Consider the following 23,978-nt stretch of genomic DNA (forward strand, 5'->3'; position numbering starts at 1 on the left):
TCGAACTCACAGAGATTTATCTGTCTCTGTCTCCCAAGTGTTGAAATTAAACGCATACACCACCACTGTCCATATGTTCTTAAACAGGCACTGTCTATACATGGAAGACCCTTGGCAACTATAGATGGTAAACTTCTTGAGTAATCCTAATTTCTAGGTCTTGGATTTTCCCCAATGACAATGTGTGTCAATTGGATTAGGTGATGGTTAATGTGACCCTCAGCCCCAAACCTCCAGAATTTTTATATACCTTTGTATCATTATAAAAATGATCCCTAAAGTCCAGAAACTCACAGGATAACACTATGAAGCCAGATGGGTGAAAACTCATATTCCTCAGATATGCTTGTCATAGAAAACTTAATAGAAAGTAAACCCTGGTTTAGAACTGCTGCCTTACAAACAGGTTTGCATTTGTGTCGTCACATTAAAAATTGCCTGTGTCTTACTTCTTGGTAATTTTCATATGCCTATATGTCTGATGCTTCAGGTGTATAGCTTTGAAATACAGAATGCAGGTTTACACTTCTAGAAAAACAAAAGCAGAAGAATAAGTATTCATGTGTTTTTATTTTTTCTTCAGTGCTTTTGGGTAGTTCATATATCAACCTGATTTCTTTGAAACCATAATATTTATTTTCATTGAAATTATTTTCTGCTTTGTATGAAAATATACTTTATTAAGCATCAAGACTGCTTCATGGTTCACTTTTAATGAATTCTTAAAACAAAGGGTGCAGGGAGAAGGAAGGTTAAATTCAGTGTGATTTACTTCAAAAGCAGAGGTCAAGCATCACACTTTTCAGTGAAATCCATTCCACCATTTCCCCTTTGCTTCTTAAATACTTGGCTGCCCATTGGGTCAGTTTGTACCATTCATATGAGGCATTTCCTAAAAAGTAAAAAGTAATGATTTTCTGGCCTCTAATAGTCTCTTTCCGCTTCCTCCCCATCCCACCTCCATCTTGTCTCTATCTCCTCCATACTGATATCTACCATTTCTACCATATCATTGTTCCGTTGTGATTTTGAGATGCAGGGCATTGGATTTCCACTGCCTGGTGTCAAATATTAAATACAATCTGTGGACTGGTGACTTGAGCTTTCTACCTGGGCATCTACTCTGATAAGTAGCGGATGCATTAAGTAATAGTCACAACCTCAAGTAATTGTTTCAAAGATTTAATTAGATGATATTTTCAAAGCATTTAAAATGATTTTAAGTCATATGAAAAATGCAACGAGAAAACAGTGGATGTCTAATATCGCTGTTATTTCACAAGCATCTATTTGGTTCCACTGAATGCTTTGCTGTACTTGGTCTAGTACAAATTTGCTATTGTGAATACTCTTGTGTTCTTAGACCACCTGCTACCTTCCGTTCCCAGGTCATGTCCATATATTTCGATAGACAGCTAGGTGGGAGAAAAGGATCAAGAAATCCAGTAAACATAACACCCTCCCCCAGCCTTTCCCTCGTTGCATTCTGTTGCGTGCTTCTGACTTATGAAGGAAGACAGCATTTTGGACATCCGCCTTCAACAATAATGCTTCAAGGAGATGGTTGTAACTCATGACCCTGTGCCTATTTCAGCACCGAATCTTGCTATCACCTGTGTTAAAATATCACAATATTTCATGGTTTAATTGAAGCACTCTGGCGTCCAGAGTTATTTTTATAGTCAACTTGAGATGACATGTGATAGTTCAGATTCACGGAAGCTCTGAGTCAGAAATTCTGTCTCTGGTTATAGTTATAACTTTTAACATGTGCTAACATGTGATATCCTTAGATCATGTGACCTGCAGTTATTTCTGAAATGAGTGTTTGAAACATCAAACTTTTGTCATGGTAGTAACACTTTATGCTAAATGAAAGCAGTACTTTGGTCTCTCATACAGTTTTTTTTTTCTTTCTGGTACCACATGTCTTAATAAAAAGCAGCCATGCTAATGTTTTTCAGATGTCTTCCACAAACCCAGAGGTATTTAACGAAAATAAGCAACTACTAGGTGAAATAGGCTTAGCCATCTTACAAGACTATTTATAAAATGCTGATCAGCAGTGGGGAAACAAAGAGAATTGATTTTGAGGGAAGAAAGTCCACATGTTTTAAAGCTTTCCCCAATATGAGAAGAACAGAGCCCTTCAAAGTCCAGATAACATTTAGCAAGCCAGTGCACAGAAAGTGTGAGCCTCCTCAGAAGGCTGCCCAAAGATCCTTTTAAGCAATGTGAGCAGGGAAGCTCTTAAAATGAGGCTAATTAGCTATTTGATGTACTTGACAGAGAAAGATGTCTGCAAGCAGAGAGGAAAGACTGCAAACACAGATATCCCTCATTGTATTATTGTTCAAAACTTTAATTAATTTCTTGAGGACTATCTTTTCCATAATTTAAAACGGTTTAAAAGATGTACAACTAACAGGTTTAGAGTGTTTCCTTAACTAATCACTCGCACTGCGGGAGGCTGAAAGTGATGGAGCACACTCCACACACTCCTCAAGCCACCCAAGAATTACTTTTCTAGGCAGTGGCTTTGGTTCTCCCTCTGTTTGCACAGTGGCATTGAGAAAATGTGTGACTTGATTCTACGAATGTGCAGCGTGAAGCCCAAATAACTGTAATGGAGCATCCTGGATGCAGAAGGTACAGTTTGAAAATGTGCCTTTGTCCTTGCCATCCTAAGAGGAGTGAGAAGCAAATTCTGGTTAGAGGTTGGTTAAGGAATGCGATGATCTGGGCTTCAAAATGCAGCAAGCACAATGGAAAAACACTGGACGCCAATAAGGGACAATGTTTTTAAATTATAATTACATATATTATGTATTAAAATTATAATTAAGGCAACAGCAACTGAGATATTAACATGCAGTTAATTATGAAGTTTCTGTTTATTTTAGTTATTCATACCTGAATTGACCTAAGTGCCAATAGTGAAAAAAAAAATGACAAAGCCAAAAACTTCTAAAAGTAATTAGTTAAGATATGTGAGTTCAATAAACTTAAAAGCGTATGTATGGGACAACAGTGTCTTGTTGGAGACTTATTCAGATCTGCCAAGTGTGATTCATAGGAGATTGGAATGGGGGTTTTGTGAGATGTCCGCGACTTTTGGTTGAGTCACAGATGACGTTAGTTGGGTGGGTTTCCCCCCTCTCTCTCTTTCTCTGAGCTGTTTTCATGCATGAGCACCTGTTGGACAATCCACTCCTTCACTCAATAAATAGGTGTTGAGGACCTTACCAGGTGGCCTGGCTACGGAGGCCAGAGGAGGAAGGCGAACACATAAAACCTCTTGTACTGAGCTCTCATGCTACTTGGGACGAGAGGATTCAATAAAAAGTACAAATAGCTAAATGTTGCCTCCGCAGGTGATAAGTTCAGTGGAAGAAGTTGGGCAGGCAATGGTGTGGGGCTTGTGGCCTGCTGGTGTTTGCTGGGGGAGGGCTTTGAGCAGGGAATACCAGGACAGGTCTTACATCTTATACCCACTCTAAGATAGAATAACAAGATAAATCGAGGGGATGCCTTACAGTGCTTCCAGCAAGGGATAATAAAATAACTCCATTAAGGGACTTCAGCCACCACTGGGCAGGATCTTGAAGAGCTATGAGTAAACACAGGGTTAATATCCACAGGAGCTATATCAGAGATGGCAGGTGATGTTTTTATCTCCACCTTTGATCTTGCTCTTTCCATTTCCTTCTGGATGTGGTTCTGTCTGTTATGCCAGTTAACAACTGTGTCTGCTATTCTACTTTGTTTCCCAGACGGGCTAACCCTCACTCATAAAAAAAAAAAAAAAAAAAAAAAAAAAAAGGAGAAAAAGTATAGATTGCCATTAGCTTCTGTTAATGTCTCGAAAGAGGTGCTGTTTAACGGTCACTGAGAGAATGAGTGAGACCTGGTACACAGGGGGAAGAGTCTATAGCAAAGCCATTATTGTGCATGGTCGTTTAAACTAGAAGAATGGCCATCCCGAAAACCATGAAGATTTTGTTTTGAGTGCTGTTAGCTGGTCCTGGGAAGAAAAGAAGTGGACAGCCTGAGGTCAGGGCACCCTATACCAGTCATACCATTCATAAATGCTACCCTCAAAATTTGGGACTTGCACTTCTGCGTAAGAACAATACCTAACACTGGTAGAGGAAGATGAATGTCTTGTCCCTTGCTCCCGTAAGGATGGAGGAGGATGAGAGTTGGTGCCATCAGGGATATGCAGTGTCAATATGCTCCTCTCTAAGGACAGCTTCATAGCTCAGTCTTAGAAGAGGTTGTGCACTGACAGGAGTATGGACAGTTGCAGTGAGCTTGACCCAGTGGCTGAAAATGAGGCTCCTGATACGAAAATAACCCTTGATCCTCCTGAAAATAGTAGAGAAACTCAGTATCATAAACATTTGAAAGTCAGTATCATAAACATTTCAAACACAGCTGGGGGCCTCAAATTTAAAATACCAACTATCTTACAAAGAGGCATCTGGCTACTTTCAAAGACAGTCTGGCAACCGAAGACATCATGTCTGTTCAATAAAATATAGTCCTCCTGGGTCATCCTTGGCCCCACTGCAAGCATATCTCTCAGGGTCCTATGGAAATAGACAAAGAGAGATTACAAGATTTTAAAGCAGACCAGGGTAAAATGTGGAAAGACATTTCTAGAAGCAAAGTGAATCCGATAGGCAGATGCTAGTTATACTGTGACCTTGATACAAAAATGACAGAATAAAAGGGCGACATGAAATTTTAAGGACAAACTATCTACATATACAATCGTGCAATGAACACGTGTGGCCAGAACTAAGCAGACGTTTGGAAATAAATCTGAGGGAGGGCAGCACAGCACTGGGAAATCCTAGGAGCACCAAGTCTCTTTAGCAGTAAGAGACTGAGTACATTAAAGTCGCAATTTATTTGATGGGCCCTTGATATCTGGCAGGCTGGTGACAGCCTTGTTGCCAAGAGAGCCCCAGTTCCAGTCTCAGTCTGTGACTTTAAAAACTTCACTCGGGGAAAAATTACAGCCTGCAGCAGCAAGGGCATAGCCTACGGCACAAAATGCCGATAACTAAGTCCCAGGGAAAACTGATTTGTGGCGCCTGGTCACATGTGCAGAGAGCCCCTGCTATTGACTAGCTCTGCTTCATCGGGATGTAGATCTATCTTGGCTAACAAGAAAGCATGAGAGGTCTTCATTTAGCCACTGAGCCCTGTCTCAAGGGACCCTGTGCAGCTGTCTTTACCTTCCTACCAATCAACACATCAAATGCTGCAGAATATATTTTCACTTTCAAAAAAAAATGCAAACTGCAAACGAGATAAAGTTGCCAGAGTAGACTTGAAAAGGGGTGAATGACTACAGCGCAGCTCCAGATATAAAGAATAAATCATGTGTGCCCAGCCAGAATTCTCTTATGTGTGTCAACAAGAAAGATAACTGAATCTGAATCCACAAGACATCCACACCATATTAATTTAGCTAGAAGGGATTAAAACCCTTTACACTAGATTTCTTACTTGAATTATTTTACGCGGCACACTTCCACAGGATTTCTCACCTAAGGTAACTGCCTATAATGAATTTCGAATATTCATCTTAGTAACCCTCAAATAATTACTTTACATGGTTTTCTTTTTTTTTCTCCTTCACTCAATCCATATAGATTAAAGCAGAAGTTCATTTCTTTTCTTTTTTTCAATTAATTTCAACAAGTTTTCCCTTTCCTGAGAATGTGGGGCTCTCCTGGAAATAAACTCAGCGTTTTCTCCAATGATCAGTTCTTTTGACATTGATTCTAATATCATCAAGACCTTTCCCCCAGATGTTTTCCAGGAAGACTCCCTCACAAAAGGTCATTGCTGTTTCCCTGTTTTCAAGGATCATTTAGGTTCGGCACTCTTGCTTTGGGATGTGTGCAGGTGCAGGAAAAAGAGAGAAGGTTACCCTTCAGTAAGCTCTATTTAATTCTCTAAAATGAAGGAAAGGTCACAGTGGGGAGGCAGTGCTCCACTCCGTATGCATTTCAAGAGGAAAAAAAAAAGCCAATGCTTTTGCTTTAAATTCCAGGTGGCCCAGGATGATTGGAATGTGAGGTTTGAACTTCTTCCCTTTCGGTTAGTCTGAAGGGAGATGCCACTGAGATTTACTGAGTGACTTCACTAGTTTCTCTAGTGTAGGCAGGACAGGGGCAAGCGGCAGCATCCGTGGGGGCAGCTACAGGTGCTGAGCTTTCTATGAGGAAATCATGCTAAGGTCCTGGCTTCCAAACTCCCAGTTTTTGAAGCAGTTCTTCCCAGTTCCGTGAAAAGTTTAGCATCCTTTCTCCTTTTCGTGTCGGCATGCTAATGGCCACATGCCATTAGGCACACCAAGTGTATTTGCCCTGTGCCCTACATTTAAAGTATATGCAGATTAATTTTATTTACCGCTGTGAAACACCAGGCCCATTGTGTAACATCACCACAGGACAAACATCAAGCACCTATTCAACTTACAGCCTTGAAACCTGAGCTGCAATTTGAAGAGTTCTCTTATCCCCTCCTACATATTTTTATATTTCAATGTAATCTTCGGGTCTCATTTCATCTTTTATTAAGAAAATCAGTTAATAGCTTTCAAGCCCATTCATTCCACAGAGGTTCCAAAGGAGGCCGAAAGAATGTCGATCTCCCCACAAAGGGCCAGACAACACATAAACTAGACTTTCAAGACAAGCCATGCTACATACCTCTGTAACATCCGGATTAGACTATAACAGTGCCTACCTCCCGAGGCAATGCTTACAGACCACCCAGGTGGCTCTGCTGCTGCAGAATGCTGCCCCAGTTTGTTACCTTAAGAACTAAGGACCTGCAATTGTGCCTGAGCTTGAACAGCACAACCTGTGTGTTTAGAGCATAATTGAAAATAATTATGCAAATATTTGACATCTCGGACCAGTTGCTCCATCAGAGGCAGGTTTTCACCTCCTGTGCCCTTCTTGCTACTTGTGACAACTTTGTCCTGTGTATGTCCACTGATAGCAAGCAATTCAGCAGTCCCTACCAGGATATTTCCATTTAATACAATCCCTAATAAATCAAAATCCCCAGAGTTAGCATGTCAATAATTATATAAGTAAGCAGATTCAGTTTGTTTCTAAATTTCAGGGAATAAATAAAATGGCATTTGAAAAGATGTGTGACAAAGGTTTCAGATATACTTACACAGATGTTTTATGAGCAATTTTTTTTTTTTTTTTTGGTTTTTCGAGACAGGGTTTCTCTGTGATTTTGGAGCCTGTCCTGAAACTAGCTCTTGTATACCAGGCTGGTCTCGAACTCACAGAGATCCGCCTGCCTCTGCCTCCCAAGTGCTGGGATTAAAGGCGTGCGCCACCACCGCCCAGCTCTTAAAGGTCAAATGTCAGAGGGTTTATAGAGAAAATCAAGTTTTACCTATTTCTCTACTAAACAAGTTGAAGGGTCTGCTCTATAGCAGGTAGGGATTAGAGTTTAAATTAAGAGAAAGGAAGGTGGCCTATTTTATAATCACACCAATCTAAGGCGACCTAATGCCACCAAACCCTTACTAAATATCACAGTATTCTATCTGCAAGAAATTGATCCTTAGAAACTGTCCTGTGTGATCAGGCATCACAGTCAAGTACAACTTTAGTGTCAGAAACAAGCCCACAGTCAGCATTCCTTATGGTTAGGATGACAAACAGACGAAAATTAATTTGGAAATTGAGATTTCCCAGGACTGTGAATGTACTAGCAGAGTGCTTTCCAAGCATGCGTAGAGCCTGGGATAGGCTCCCAAAGTGGCAACACAAGATCCCAAACACCCAAGCCTCACCTGTTTTCCCTAGCAGAGAAAAGAACGTTTATCTTTATAAGACGAATTAACCCGATTAAAACTGCATCGTTAATGCTCAAAGATCCTTTTAAAAAGAGTTATAGACCACGTTTTCAAAGTGAAGGTTTTGACAATGGCATCGGTCCTCTGTGATGTGTTTGAAGGATTAATCTTGTGTTGTGGAAGAGGCTAGTGACTCAAACAGTCTTTGACAAGCCAAGGACTGTGTTCCTGCTTGTGTCCTTTAAGATGGAGTTTAGGATAAGATTAGCAAGAACTGTCTACGGCAATGTGTTGGCCACTATTCTATGGTCACACAATTTACACACAGTTAGACTAACACTGTTTGTATAGACAGTTAACTGCACGTATTATTTTGGATTTGGTGAATGAATTGTGAGGGAACAGCAAGATTATTAATACATAAACATACTAATATGTACTAATAAACAAGGGAAACAAGGCACAGAGGTTTTCACTCTGAGATCTGAAAACACCTTGTACTGCCAGGTTAATTATAAGTCCTGCTTAGCGGTGGTTTTTTTTTTTTTTTTTTTTTTTCTCTTCTCAGACTTGTAGGCATAGAATAAAGCAAATCAAACCACCTGAAAGTGAGATAGAGAACTTTGGGAGGCTGAACAATCTACCACTGCCCAAGCTAAAACATCCTTAATTTACCCATAAATAACTGCTAGCCCCCACCAAATATATCCCATCTCCATGTGAGTAGCTTATTTCATTTCACCTTCAACTTTAAAAACATGATAATGCAGTATACAACTATAATCCAACTAACAATATTAGTATCGACAAGATACATTTCCAAATCTATTTTCTCAAATGTTTGTTTATTGTCATCAATAAGCATTTTGCATGTGGAAATATGCAAATATTTGAGTATATTTCATAGGCAAATGGAATAAATTATATACCTTGTTTTCACATATGGTATGCATACTAATTTAGTGATTTGACTTTTAATGTATATGTAAATAACCTGATTACTAGACTGAGTTTGATCATTGATTGAAACAGACTCATAATAATCACTATGACTTTGTGTAAATGGTTAAAACTCTAATTTTCATTTCTCCAGTTTATAAAATGTGGATGTTAAGATGTGCCACAGGAAGTGACTTTGAAGGTTGGGCAACATTCAGCAAGTATGACATACAGTAGGTATTTGTTATTGATTATGCTATGTTACATAGTTTTAGGGAGAAAATAAAATATACTATGCTGAACAAGATTTAACTCTAAGGCTTCAGAAGACATTTTAAGGTCACATAATTTTTACATAGCTGCTATCAATACTCAGTCACTTTAATGTACTGTGGTTCTAAGTTCTGGGTTCAAAATATTTTAAAACAGAATATCATTTTATAGCTTGGAAAATTTCTTGACTTTAAACAAATATCAAACTAAGAGAAGACTGTGATTACTTGAAAACACAGGCATTTCTCCTGTGTGTAAAATTTAACTGTGACTTGACAGACATTCATTAGAACCATAAAGTATTTTAAAACGATTAAAAAATATTGCTTGAGCATAGCTTCCCCACACATAAAGTAAAAGGCTAAAGAGTGTGACCTTTTAAAAATAATGAACTTGGTTGTTTTTATTACTCTTATTTTCAAGAAATAAATGGATTAAATAGATTTTCTAGATTATTTCTTGGTAAATCTTCCAGTGACAACCATTTCTGTTGCTTGTGCACAGCAGCAGGGCACTGCTCAGGTGCGAAAGCACAGCTGGTAGGAAGACTTTGCCTTCTATGTGCTCTCTATAAAGTCATGGGGACAAAAGTTATAGAAGGAGCATGGACAATTGTGAGTTGATGTGGTTAGGAATAAAGAAACAGAAGAAAAAGAGAAGCAGAGAGCCATTTGTCAAAGTGACCCTTACTGAGGCTTTTTGATAGGACAGTCATTTCTCACTCCCTTGGTCAGATGAAGTAAAGGTCACTGGTCCAACTCTTCCCATGTGCGCTGTGTTCCACTTCTGCTTCAATCTTGCACTTGGTGTTATATCAGAGCAGAAAAAGACAAGATGTCCTGTGTAAACTGGGAGCATGGGAACCTTGGGAGAGGGCTGAAGGGAAGAGAAGAGGCAGGGAGGGGAGCAGAGAAAAATGCAGAGCTCAATAAAAATCAATAAAATTTAAAAAAGAGAAAGGACATCAGGAATATAGAAAAGAGAGGGCACTGTTTTTTCACTCATTTCCTTCAGACAATGTTTAACTGTTTACTAAGATAGATTAGATAGATAATGAGATAGGTAATGATGATGATGAGGATAGATAGGTAAATACATAAAAAGATGATAGATAGATAGATAGATAGATAGATAGATAGATAGATAGATGATAGATGATTGATGGTAGATAGATGATAGGTAGATATAGATAGATAGATAGATAGATAGATAGATGATAGAAAAGTGAATGATAGATATAGATAGATTATAGGTTGAGACATGATAGATAGATACATAGATAGATAGATAGATAGATAGATAGATAGATAGATAGATAATAGGCAGACAGACAGATAGATATTACTAAATATTATATATGTATGTCTGCAATGTTTGTATAGTATTCTGCTTAAAAAGCAAAACAAAACTCTGTCCAATCACAAGCATATTGCAGTCAGTAGCTGTACTTCAGACCACGAATCACAGTGAAATCCAGCTTATATGTGTCTGTGTAACCCACAAAATTCCTTTTAAACTCAATATTGTTAGAAACATTCTACCCCAGATTTGAAAGGATTTCCTTATTATTTTCTACCCCAAAAGATTAAGTATTAAACAATGACCCCCAAATAGATAAGCGCCTTGTTTGTTAAGAAGCGCTGTCTTACACTTTCCTAACATTAGAGCCGGATTTCACGGTCACAGGAAAACAAAACACACATAATGGAGTGGTTATTAATTCAATAAATCCAGCAACTCTCATGCACTCTGGGCAAAAGGCAAAGTTAAAAGCAGCTGTTCATTGAGGACATATGGGCCATAGCCAGGGTGAGGGAGCTGCCTGGCACATCATCTACCACTTTTAAGGCTGACTGCACTCAATTTCTTAGACAATCTACACACCATTTTCAGTTCTGTACCTCCATAATTTATCACAACAATACCTCAAGTGCACGGCTCAGAGGGGAAAATGAAAGCAATTTACAGTACCGAGATGAAAGCATCTGGGTAGAGAGAGAAGACCTACTATGTAAATCATATCCACAGCTTCTAGGAATGTTGACATAATATTCTGGAATTAATTTTTCCCAACATTCCTACGTAGGTCACACAAAGGTAAGTCTAGTCTCTCCTCTCCACCTCTTATATCTGGAGTTGTTTATCAATATGTTAAAAAGGAAATTGATTTTAGCTCTCTCTTCTACAGCAACAATAAGAACCTTATGTAAAAAGCCTACCAAAACAATGAAAGGAATCACTTGAAACATTAGTGTGCAATCTTTATATATGTTTCCCAGTTAAAGGTCATAGGAAGACAGCAATAAAAAATACAGAATCACATTTAAATAAGGAATCGCAATCTATTTGAAGTAACAATTTGGATTATTCTAAACTAAGATCATCATGTCTTTCTTTAAATTACATCCATAAACTCTGCCTCAGATTTATATCAGCAAATTTCATTGATGACAAACCTCTTACTATAGAACTATTGGCATGAAGTGTGTGCACTGCCATATAACACAAATTTCATGCGATGGCTTGCATTTATTCTAATGAGAATAGCACACTGATATCTTCATCAGAAGCTAGGCAATTGATTAATACCACCCCCTCATCACCCTTTTGTCTTCCCTCTCCTGCTGCCTTAGTATTTGCAAGGACTGGTTGAAGCAAAGGGAGGATGAGAAGTTAAAAGATAGTAACAACAGTCAAGCAAAATATGTCAAGTATCTCAGGACCAAATGTAAGCAAAACTCAGTAAGAACCTTCTGAGTGTCATTAGTGATGCACAGTGTGGATCTCAACTTCCGGATGCCACACAAGGCAGGATCAAGCCCTTTAACATAGGTAAGGAAGGAAAAGAGAGTATTAGAGATGAAAATCTTGCCAGCATATTCATTTAAAACATTACTTATGCTGCAATCAGAAAAAAAATGATTCCCTGGTTTTTTTTCCCCCAAATAGCTTAATCAGTGCAGGCAGCTTGAAAACTGAAAATATCAAGAATCACTATAGCAATTAGTTCAGTTTGTATTGGTCCACTGCTCCTTGGCATGAAGCATGCTCTGGAGAGTGGTTTCTATATCAAGGGACACTCCATCTAGAATTTTTTCCTTTGTCAGTGGTGATTATCAATTCCAAATAACTTATTATTAGAGGTGAGACACCATTTTGTCCTCTCTGTGCTGGGACCCCATCTGGCTTGAACCTGTGCAGGCCTTGTGCATGTTACCACAGTCTCTGTGAGTTTATAAACCCATCATTCCTGCTGTGTCAGGAAGACACTGTCCTGGGAGGTCATCTGCCATGCCTGGCTCTTACATTCTTTTCACATACTCTTTTGCGTAGATAACAACCAAAGAGAACAAAACAAAATATAATTAGAAAAAGCAGTAACAAAACAAATCACATTGAAGTTGGACAAGGCAAACCAACAGAAGGAAAAGAGCCCTAAGAGAATGCACAAGAAAGAGAGACCCACCCATTCACACACTCAGGAGTCCCAGAAAAGCACGGAATATATACACAGAGAACCCTGTGTGGACCCCACAGGCCCTGTGAATGCCATTCAGTCTCTCTGAGTTCATATGAGCTTTGCTCAGTTGATTAGAGGGTCTTGTTATCCTGGTGTCCTCCATCTTCTCTGGCTCCTTCTACCTCCTCTTGCACAGGATTCTTTGAACTCTGAGGGAGAAATCTGATGGAGACATCCCATTAGGAAGTGTGTTCCAAGATACCTTTTTCTCTCTATGTATCTGACTAGCGGGGGGAGCTCTTTCTGTATTTATTCCCTTCTGCTTCAGAAGGAAGCTTCTTTGATAATGGTTGAATAAGACACTGATCTATGACTATAGCAGACTATTATAATGCCATTTTATTGTTTTTTTAATTTTTTAAAGTCCAGGTATATTTGATTTTATCCTAGGTATTTGATTTTTGCCTAGATCTCTGGGAAATCTACTCTCTGGTTCTTGGTCACCCAAGCATTGTCAGGTATGGCTTCCATCTCATAGAATAAGTCAAATTAGATATGGTTTGGTTACACCCACAAGCTTGTGCCATCATTGCCTTAACATAGTTTATAGACAGGATAAATTGTAGATCAAAGGGTTTATACCAGCCTGAACACACTTTATTTCATCCATTTAGATTCTTGCAAATCCTTCATATTCTTTATCTTAGCATGCTTTGGTCACAAGAGCTCAAATACCAATGTTACATGTCAAGCACACTCATGTATAGCGTGTGATTTCCCTGTCTCATGAGTGTCATAAGTCTGTGTCATATCTATTAAACCAGTAAAACAAAGACATGAAAATGAAGAGAACACTGTGAACCAGAAAGTCACCTAGAAAAGAGGACATATCAGCCTGCATCTCAGTAGCCAGCATCTATCAACATCCTGCATCTCAACATTGTGCATCTCAGCATCCTGCATCTCAGCATCCTGCATCTCAGCATCCTGCATGCTACACAAAACTAGTTTGCAGAGTGACGTACCAGGAGAGGAGAAAAATGAAATACAGCTTACCTCAACTGACTCACATTGGCTCAGAATGCAGCCTTACTGTGGACTCAGATGTTGAATTCAGAGCAAGGAAAATCATGATCTAAAAAGTCCTATTTGACGTCATTGACTTCTTAATTGAAAGTTTAGGTCTTTAAATTCATAGAGCTTTCATTGTCAAGTATTTGACAACCCATATTCTAGTCTATAAAAGAATCCAGATTTGATCCAAGTAAAAACTTACTGAATTTTCATCTAGTTTTATTCTGATTAGGAACCACAGAAAGTAATTCCTGACCGAAAAACACTAATATATACCCTGCTGATTTTTAGAAGTATTTTCTGAATTTTGCGACCCTAAACTGGTGACTATTTTAAATACTACCCAAATATATTATAAGTAAATTATTTTAGATGCAATATGAAAGTTTGAGAAGGAAATATTTTAAAGTTTATTTGATGGATACTTGGTATTATTTGCCTATTATCTGCCTTATGGAAAACTTATATTCCATTGGGATGGGAGAAAACTATCATCTATCTTGTTTCTTGAAAGTCACCATCATTAACAAAGTGCTTCATCATCTTGATGTTAACTATGGTGTTGATTTGCCTGAAGCTAAATGTCATGTTAGCAACATGTGCAAACATTCCTACCATACTTCTGCAAATCAGGTTCAACTCTAAGTACTTCCCATCACTCCTTTAATCCTTGATAACACAATAAAGTAGTTATCTGACACACTAGGAGGCAGGAGCAGAAAGAGTAAGCGACTTACTGTAGGACTTTGTCAACTGCTTCCTGTGGAGCTGTGGTACCAGCTTGGGATACCTATCCAGTATCCATGAAGGAGGCCAAGGAGTAATACTAGAGGGGAACGTAAAACGTTATTTTGTTAAATCCGAAAACATATTCCTAGGTTAGCATTTAATTATAGACCTCTGTTTTTGGACACTGAAAAATCTAATTCACAAATTAAACCAAAACATTAATATTCGGGCCATGTAAACATCGGAAAGGATGCTCTAGCCAACATCGTTAATTACCAGCTGAAGTAAATTGCCCATCGCCAAATTGGATAAGGAGTCAAGGTTGCTCTACTACAAAAGGAATTATGATAAACAAAAGGATTTTATTTAAATTACTATTGGTGAAGTGGCTTTTCTAGGTAGGATGTGGGTATTTAAAATTAATTTCATGCCATGGTTTAATTACTAATGAATTTGCTCCAAGGAAGTCTGATGACAAAGATCATCGCTATTTAATTTCATTGGGAGTATTAGTCATTGAATTAGTTAATTAAGATTATTACAAAATCAATCTTAATTTTAAAATTAGTCCCAGTGTGTAAATACATTAAAAATTATAAGCTCCTTGTACCTCTCCAAAAAAAATGTTTAGGGAAAAAAAGAATAAAGAAAATTTCACAATAATATCCTCTGTCGGTTGTGAGTCTATCTTTTGTAACAATCCATTTGTCCTCAGTGTTCTCTGAGGTTTTCTTTGATAATGGTATCGGAGCCACCTGCCAAATGTAAGTCGTATGAGGCTCAACTGAGAGAACGTATGTGCAGAGTTTTTGAAACTATGTATGTGAAATCCAAAGTACTGCAGTTCCTGTTAGCGATGGGTTGTGGGCAGTTCTCGCTCATGCTTGAGACTACCTGGAAGATATTCATTTTAAAATTTTGGCTAGAAGAGATTTTTAAGACTAAATTTCAAAGAAACAAACAAGACATATCTTTCACATTTTCCCTAAATTCTAGAGTTAATTTTATTTGTCGGACAGATTGAACTACAAAACCCTTCTGCTTGGTAACGTCCCCATGAAGAGATAATCACAGAGAGAGGTCACTTCAAATACCTTCTGGGTTGGCACATCTTGTAGATGCTTTGACCTTTGCCATAGAAGTGATATTTTAGTGAATATCCTGGGACTCTTGCACGATGTGTTACTTTTATTGAATGCTATTTACTTTTACGTTTCATACATAAGACTGGAACTTGCACAGGGGAGGAAAAGAGGATGTGTTCAGCTACCTAGACAAAAAGCCATCTCAGCTGAATTGCTGTGAGGTGACTGTCCGGTGCAGGAAAATAATGAGATGACTTAAATGCATATCTTGAATATCTAAGACCCACAGAGTTCATGGTACAGTAAAAACTAGCAATGGAAGACAATGTTTTATTCCACATCCTTCATATTTCTCTCCACCTCTTATGTTATGCACATGCATACTTGTTGGGATGTTATCTTTCACAGACTGGAAGGTTGGCTGGTGACTGTGAAGGTTTCTGTGGCCTAAGCATGTTCTAAGAGGTTTTATGCCTGGAAAGACTCAGGAAAATTGGGGAATAAGAACTCTCACTTTAAGATAAGTGAGAAGCTGGTATTCTGTTGAACTGCAAGACAAGGAAAGGATAGATGAATGGGAGGCTTATTCTTGTCTCTGGTTCCTAACACTGTATGTGGTGGTTCTTTAATAGTATAAAGGAACTATTTCTTGAAGATAATTATCTGAAATGATACTGCAGGGATGGTATGTGATTATCATTGACTTTCTAAAGACCTTTTGTGTGGAAATTTACAAATACACAGCAAAGTTAAAAAAAAACAAAAAACGTGATCTAAGGTGAGCAATATGAATTTTATTCCAGACACTGTGAGTGTTGTTATGGGAGCCATGGATTTTTATTGCAGCACTTCAGAAAGTGCTGATTTTTGTTTTTGGTTGTATGCCCACTGCATACTTAATGTCAGCAAGTAGTTCTAGTCTCAGATCAATGAAAACCTCAACTGGGTTCCTTGGAATCTTCCCTGGGCATAAGTTGGGCAGGAACCAGCCACAGACCATCGCAGAGTTTCTAAGTGCAGAACAGGGGCTATCCTCTCCTTCCACAACTCTGCTCGCACTTGCCAGTGGCTCTGGCCCTCAAGTGCCAACTTACTCTTGATGTCACGGAGTCTGTGGAGTTACATTTAAAGTCCTAGTTGCCCCGAATAATGCCACCTGGGTGCCTACCCTCAAGCCCAAGCCATAAAAACTAAAATTGTCACTCGTGCTGTTTCCCTCCATCAGATTCCAACTTTCTTCCAGAATCTTGCTGCTCTTATGCACTGTGTAGATCCTTCTGGGTTTGTTTTGCTGTTATACTTGTCTAGAGTACAAAGGCATTCTCTGTAAGGACCTCTGTGAGCTTACATGACCGCAACAGTATTCACCAACTGCTAGCAAAGAAGTGAGGGTTTTAGCAAATCTACTTTTTTTCTAAAATATTTCATAATTTAGTAGCTGAAATAATAACCCATGTTTCTCAGTCAACTCATGCTTCTTGGCCCAGAAGCTTCTACATTCTGGAGGTAGACAGGCCTACTTTGCTCACATCTTGTTTTCTAAAACACACTATAAGACTTAACCACACAGCGGCTGTGAATAAAAATCTGACCCACTCCGTAGATGAAGATGTCAATAAACTTGGATATATCTGGAGCAGGGAAATTTAGATTTGAATTTCAGCTCTACTAGATCATTTTGTGTTAACTTAAAATGTTAGCTAGATTTTACTTCCACATATAAACTGGTCTGCTCACACCCAATGTCCTCATAATACTTATATCAATGGAGACCAAGTAACAGAATTCAAGGCAGCATAAAAATAAATTCTTGTTATTTTTAGGCAAACTTTTCAATTAGAGACATATCTCAAAGATAAGTTGACGTTTATCGGGGAACTTATGTATCCAGAAAATAATGGATACAAGCTTTGTTTAGAAACATAGAGTAAATCACTATCAGTAAGTAAAGCAACTGACAGAACACTGCCACTCATTCAGAAATACTTAAAGTAAATGGGAAAGTAACATCGAAATCACTAAAGGAAAAGTCAGATTAAACACTGGTCTGTTAGAATCTAATTAACCACAAAAGCAATTCCTATGTTGCCCCAGGTACTTGTAGAGAAGTTTGGGAGTGTGAAGAGTCATCCTGGTGAGGATAACCTATGCACACAATAACAGGAGTGGAACCATCTATGAAAGATCTTGTACCAAACTGACATACCGTTCCAATTGTATTTTCACATCATGTAATTCAGATGTATAATTATACACAATTCCCACATTATTTTATATGTGAGGAAATTGGAGATGTCCAAGGTCCTTTGCTTCCAGTCCAGAATACATTGATTTGAATTCAATCCTATTTCCTTCAGAACCACACACCTAGCAGACATTCAGTGAACCTTACTCAAAGGAAATTGCAGAACAAGTTTCAATTTTTAACATGCATTAATTTTACTTGTTTCAATAGTGTATCTCTGGTGATAAACATCTTCAAATTGTTTAAAATATAAATATAATTGGGATAGTTTAGTGGCCCAAATGGTTAAGTTGTAGGAGTTTTAAAATATAAGCTGGAGGTCTGGGGAAATGGTTCAGTAATCAAACCCTTGGCATGCAAGCAACAGGGCAGGAGCTAGAATCCTAAGTAAATGCTAAGTGGGTGAGACAAGTCACCTGCAAGTTCAGCCTTTAAAGATGAAGATAGAGTAAGGGGATAAAGAGAGCACACTGGCAGGTGAGCCCACTGAGCTTGGGCTTGATTGAGAGACTTTGCCTCAAAAATATAGGTGGAAGGGTAGAGAAAAAAAGAACAAACAAACAAACAACAAAAAACAATTACTTACATCAGTCTTGGGCTTCCATATACCCACACAGGCAAAGATCAATGGATACCCCCACACATGTGCAAATGGAAAAAAGATATGAGAAACAGAAGTGATTGAGAATACTTTTGACTTAATGCTCTTGACTTTGTACAAAACTGTGTCACTAGTAATGCTTCAGAAAAAGTCCAACTATTGTTTTCATTTCAGCAAAAAGTGACATTTTGGTGCAATTTTTGAAAGTGATAAAATTTTCTATGAATTCAATGGAATCAGCCAACAGAGTGAACAACCCAGCTGTAACGATTGGCCTTCCCAAAGCCAGGACAGTGAAAAGGGAGGATGATGAGGATGATGATGATGATGATGATGATGATGATGGGGTAGAAATATAGGGGAGAGTATCAGGGTGCATGTAATCTGAGGGGGAAGTAGAAAAACATGGGGGAGGGCTAGGCTTGGAGTGTGAGGAAAGTACAGAAGGGGGTGGGTAAAATCATTCTAACGATGCCCAAAATGTCACAATACCTAGAAATACCTGTAATATGTATAAGTCAGTATGTAAATATGTAGTTTAGATGAAATTTTCGTTTCTGGTTTGACAATGGCTCTCCAAACCTCAAGAGCCATAGACTATCTAACAAAATCCCCAAACACCAGGCAAGACAAGCCCTATTTTGAGTTGTTGGTCACACTTGTCCAAGAGACTCCCCAACACTACAGACTATTTCTATTACTCTTGGATGCCTCCCAGAGGTTGAATGTGAGTCCCTATTGTTTGATAGACCATCCATCCACTTCAGGCCCAGTGCCTAAAGGACTGATTGGCCCTTACTGAAAGCATCCTCCCAGAGGACTGTCTTTCCCAGAAGCACAAAGCACTATGCAAGATTCTAAAAGAGGGAAGAAACCAACAGTGCAACCCAACTATGATTCACATGAACCACGATGATGATAAACATGACATGATAATCCTAAGGGCACAAGGGCGACACGTACACCTTGATGCTAACATCTGTCTGGTAGGATATAAGGCCTGCTCAAGAAGAATAAAATCATTCTTGGCACCGAAACCCTAGCCAACTACTCAGGGCTTAATGAAGTAATGGGTCTTGGATTGTTATATATATATTATATATTATGCTATTATAATTATATAATATATAATAATATATTATGCATATATATAATATATGCTATTATATTATTGCATCTCCTAGAAAAGGCAGAAGCTACACACACGAAGTCTCAGCAAGATGGCTGCCTGAGCTTCGCTCCTTTGACATGACCAGGTCTATTGGTGTTATCCTTGCTTAGGTGTGAGTGAAGCTCAGGAGGCCTCAGCCCTAGGCAGAGCCCTGCAGGTGACTAAGGAATGCTGCGAGAGGAAGAGATAGTCATCCTCAGGGAAGCAGACACCAGTTTGTTATCTAATACCAAGTGGTCCGCTGTACAGGTGTGTGTGTGTGTGTGTATGTGGGTGTCTCTGTGTGTGACTCTCTCTGTGTATGTGTGTATGTGTCTCTCTGTGAGTGTTTGTGTGTGTGTGAAACAACATTTAATGAAAAATAAAAATGTGAATTTGAAAAAAAAGAGCTATTAGGAGTATATGGGAGGGTTTGAAGAGCAGAAAAGGAAGGGAGGAATGATGCAATTATATTGTAATCTCATAATATGAATTATTAAAATAATTGGAAGGGCCTGGTTTCAAAAAATACTCCAATCTTTACCATCTTCAAAAGTTGTAATTTTTTTATTTCTAACTTTATAGATCAGAAAAAGCATTAACATATTTTATGAAGTGCGCTTGAAAACATGTTTTCAATCTGTAACTGTCAAAAATATAAAATTCAAATGAAAAATATTTTATTACTTTGAATTTTTGAAGAAACTGAGTGGAAACAATATATATATATTTTATGATCTCAATGAGAATTCACACTGTATACCTGTCTTCCTAGTTTTCTTTGTTTAGGAATTTATTTTCTAACGAAAGGATGTGTTAGAACCTTAAATGTGAATTCCCCCAAATCTTGCTAAGCCTTTCCTTGGCTATTGGTTATAGCCCCTAAAATGATTCTGTATTCAACTGAATAGACTACATAGTAGCAGTTACTTGGGTTCATGAACTTCTTGCCTACAATGTGTATTTGTAAGGGGATATTTCTAAATTAGACCACATCACATCACTGCAGCATTTTTATGTATTTGAACTCTAAAATATTCTAGTCAATTTTCATTATCCTTTCTTGAATACTAAAGACATTTGAGCATTTCTAGGATGCGGTACTATATTAGTTACTTTCATCATTGCTATGAGCAGTTCCTATCAAATGCAGTTCAACTAAGGAAGAGTTCATATGGGCTCCATTTAAGAGGGATACTGTCCGTCAGGACAAACAGGCTTGGTGTGAGAACGGTCATTCTGGGTCTGCAGGCAGAGAAGAACCAGAGAGCTGTGCCCATAAGGTTTCTTTTCTTCATCCTAGTCCATGGTATGGTACCACCTATATTCAGGGTGGTATTTCCTCTTCAGTTAGACTTCTCTAGAAATGCCCTCAAATATACACCCAGAGGTATGATTTCTAGGTGATCAATCAGGTCAACAAGGAAGATTATCATTAAAGACATGAACATAATGAGACCAGCTTTGTGAAAAATGTTCTAAGTGTGCTAGAAATATCAGCAACAAAAAAAAGACACACAGAGAGATATATAGTTACCTATATATACACACACAAAGATAACTTCAAGTAATTTCACCATCAACATCAGCAGATACTTTTGAATCTAATTATAATTGAAACATCTTGTTTCAAAGTTGACAAATAAAATTCTTACTTTCAGTTTGATATATAGCTTTGAATTTCTATGTACTGGTATGATCTCTTTAAAATTTAACTCTTAGGACTGTAAATAAAATTAATAATATGCAAAACACATTTTTAATATTACAGATAAATTTTAGATTCTGCTGTACTTTCAATTTTGAAAGAATTTCTATCTGCATTTCTAGACTAGCCCACAGGAAGATTCTGCATTGCTTCAGTAGACTGTTGGTGGTAGACAAGAGTTGAAAATGTTGCAATGTGTAGAACCTGAGGCTTACAATGTATATTTAAGCATTTTGATGCAGATGTAAGATAGAGAGTAAGCAGAGAACAGAGGGAGGGGGTGAACAGGTTTCTTGCTAGAAAAGAAGTATGTAGGTGTCTCTATATCTATACATTTATGTTTTTGTCTACCTACCTGTCTGAAGATATAAAAATGCAGAAGAAAATATAAGCATCACCAGTGGTTGATAACAATAAAAATAGACATAATTTCATATTCTGAATATAATCACTAGTAATACTTATCCCAACCATGCTTCCTTTTGCTTGTAGAATGAACAGAAAGAAACCAAATCTCATAGACTGAAGCATACTAGAAAAAATATTGCCATTACATTGCCCAAACTACTGAATACAACACAACTAAGTAGTCACTCAACAATGTCAGAAGAGTAAAAAAGTATTTATTATTTTAAAAAGATAGAAGGGAATGCCCTTTATTGAGTGTATTGCCCATCTTTGTGCATTGATTTCAGTGGCCATTCTGTCAACACTTCAACCTAGACTGAGGATTGGAAGTATTGTGGGAATTTCATGTTAGCTAACCTGGAAAATTGTAACAAGTCATTTGTCTCCCAAAGGCTAATATAATAAACTTTATTGCTCTTTTGGGCACATGCTCATTTAATACAGATGGTGAAGACTGCAGAGTTGGAAACTGGAAAACAGGAATTCATTTGAACAAGAAAGAAAGAAAGAAAAAGAAAGGAAGGAAGGGAGGGAGGGAGGGAGGGAGGGAGGGAGGGAGGGAGGGAGGGAGGGAGGGAGAGGGAGGGAGGGAGGGAGGGAGGGAGGGAGGGAGGGAGGGAGGAAGGAAGGAAGGAAGGAAGGAAGGAAGGAAGGAAGGAAGGAAGGAAGGAAGGAAGAAAAGAGAAGCATCCCTTAAAAATAAGCTTAGGCGATAGACTCTTCTTATAATCAGATTCAAGTTTCAGTGTTGTTCTGCATTCCAGTTTTCCCACAGCTGAGGTCATTCTTCATCTTTCAGATCTGAGCATCAACTTCTAAGATGCTACTTATGAAAACTAGTTTCTTTGCTCCTGTCGTCCTTCCATAACTTGAAGATACTTCATCAAACATAAAAGCAGCAGATGGACTAGAAACTTAAATTCATAGAATAGAAATGCAATAGTAAGAGTAGAAGGGTCAAAATGACTGCGTGCCGAGTTGTGGAGCACAGTAACACCTTGATTAAAGGCCAATACCAACCAACAAGTAACTTTCTATGATAATTATCGACTTTAATAAAAATTTTCCCACTTAGAAATAATTTTATTTGCAGTTTCTCAAACTGAACTAATAATAACAGTGCCTCTGAACATGTTCAGAAAGTTTATATGTGTGTTCCACATTATAAGCATTTTGCTACTTAACGTTTTTCACTTTATTTCTGACTCTAGCACAATTAATAAAAACCCAGAAACAGATATTGGGGCTCAGTCTAAGGTCAGAAAAGCAAAACAGCCAGTTACTGGCTCTTACCTCTAACTGTTGAAAACAGTGATACTGCCTCCAGGGATCTCAGAATTAGACAGAGAGTGAGTTGTCTTATGTTCCTCTCTAAGATTTGGATTAAAGGCATACACTACTACCACCTAGTTTCTATGGCAACTAGTGTGGCTACTGAGATTAAAGGTGTATGTCACCACTGACAAGTGGGATTGTTTTACTCTCTTGTCTTCAGGCAAGCTTTATTTATTGAAATAAAAATGAAATATCACTACATTTTCCCTTTTAGTCTAAAATAAAAAGGTTATAACTAATAGAAGATTATATACAATAAGTACAATGATTATATACAATTTATACAGGCAATAAATGCATCAACAGGTCTATTTACATTTGATAAATTCAGAGAAAATATTCCATAACTATTCTATCTTGGTGAGTCCAAAGTCTTGTACCTAATTTAATTTCTATCATAACTTGCTTCTGCATTAGGCAAACAAGGAAAACTGTAGGTATAGCTATCTAATCTTCAACTCCCTCAGAGAACCAAGAAGGAAATAATATTAGCAGAGTAAGTAGGAAGTGTGAGCAAACGACATCCCAAAAATGTGAGAAATGACAAAACAGCTGATTGCCTGGACAGTCCCCAAAAGTTCCTCTGCAACATTGGGGCATCCATCTTTGGCCTACATACCTAGCATATCCGACACTTTTCTGTAAAGCAGGATTTGTCAAAGGGCTTCCCCTCCTTCTCTTGACAATGTATGACACTCACTTTTGTTGTGTCCTGCTTATCCAGTTAGGACAACATACTGTCAGCAATTGAGGCAAGGGTATTTTCTTGCCCAATGGTTTACTTTTACCACAAAGAAAGTAAACTTCATTTGGAGTTTCTTAGATGCTGTTATCTTCTTTGAAGTAGACTGGTGTTGCCAGAAGCAGACATGTCTCATTGTCATAAAAATGAGCCTATGCTATTAAAATATCTTAAATGCCATATTCTGTAGATCTGTGAAGTGTTTGGAGTTGACCTGTCTATAAAATATATCTTTGTTTGACCTTGAAAAGATACCTAATGTGACTACATTAGATTATAATAGGTGACTAAATGCTAACCTATATTTCCTTATTATCCTAAACAGTTGGTAATAATAACGTTCAAGGATCCGTAATTTGCATTACATTTTTGAAAGTATAACA

The sequence above is a fragment of the Chionomys nivalis genome, chromosome 18, assembly GCF_950005125.1.
Source record: "Chionomys nivalis chromosome 18, mChiNiv1.1, whole genome shotgun sequence".
NCBI lineage: Eukaryota > Metazoa > Chordata > Mammalia > Rodentia > Cricetidae > Chionomys > Chionomys nivalis.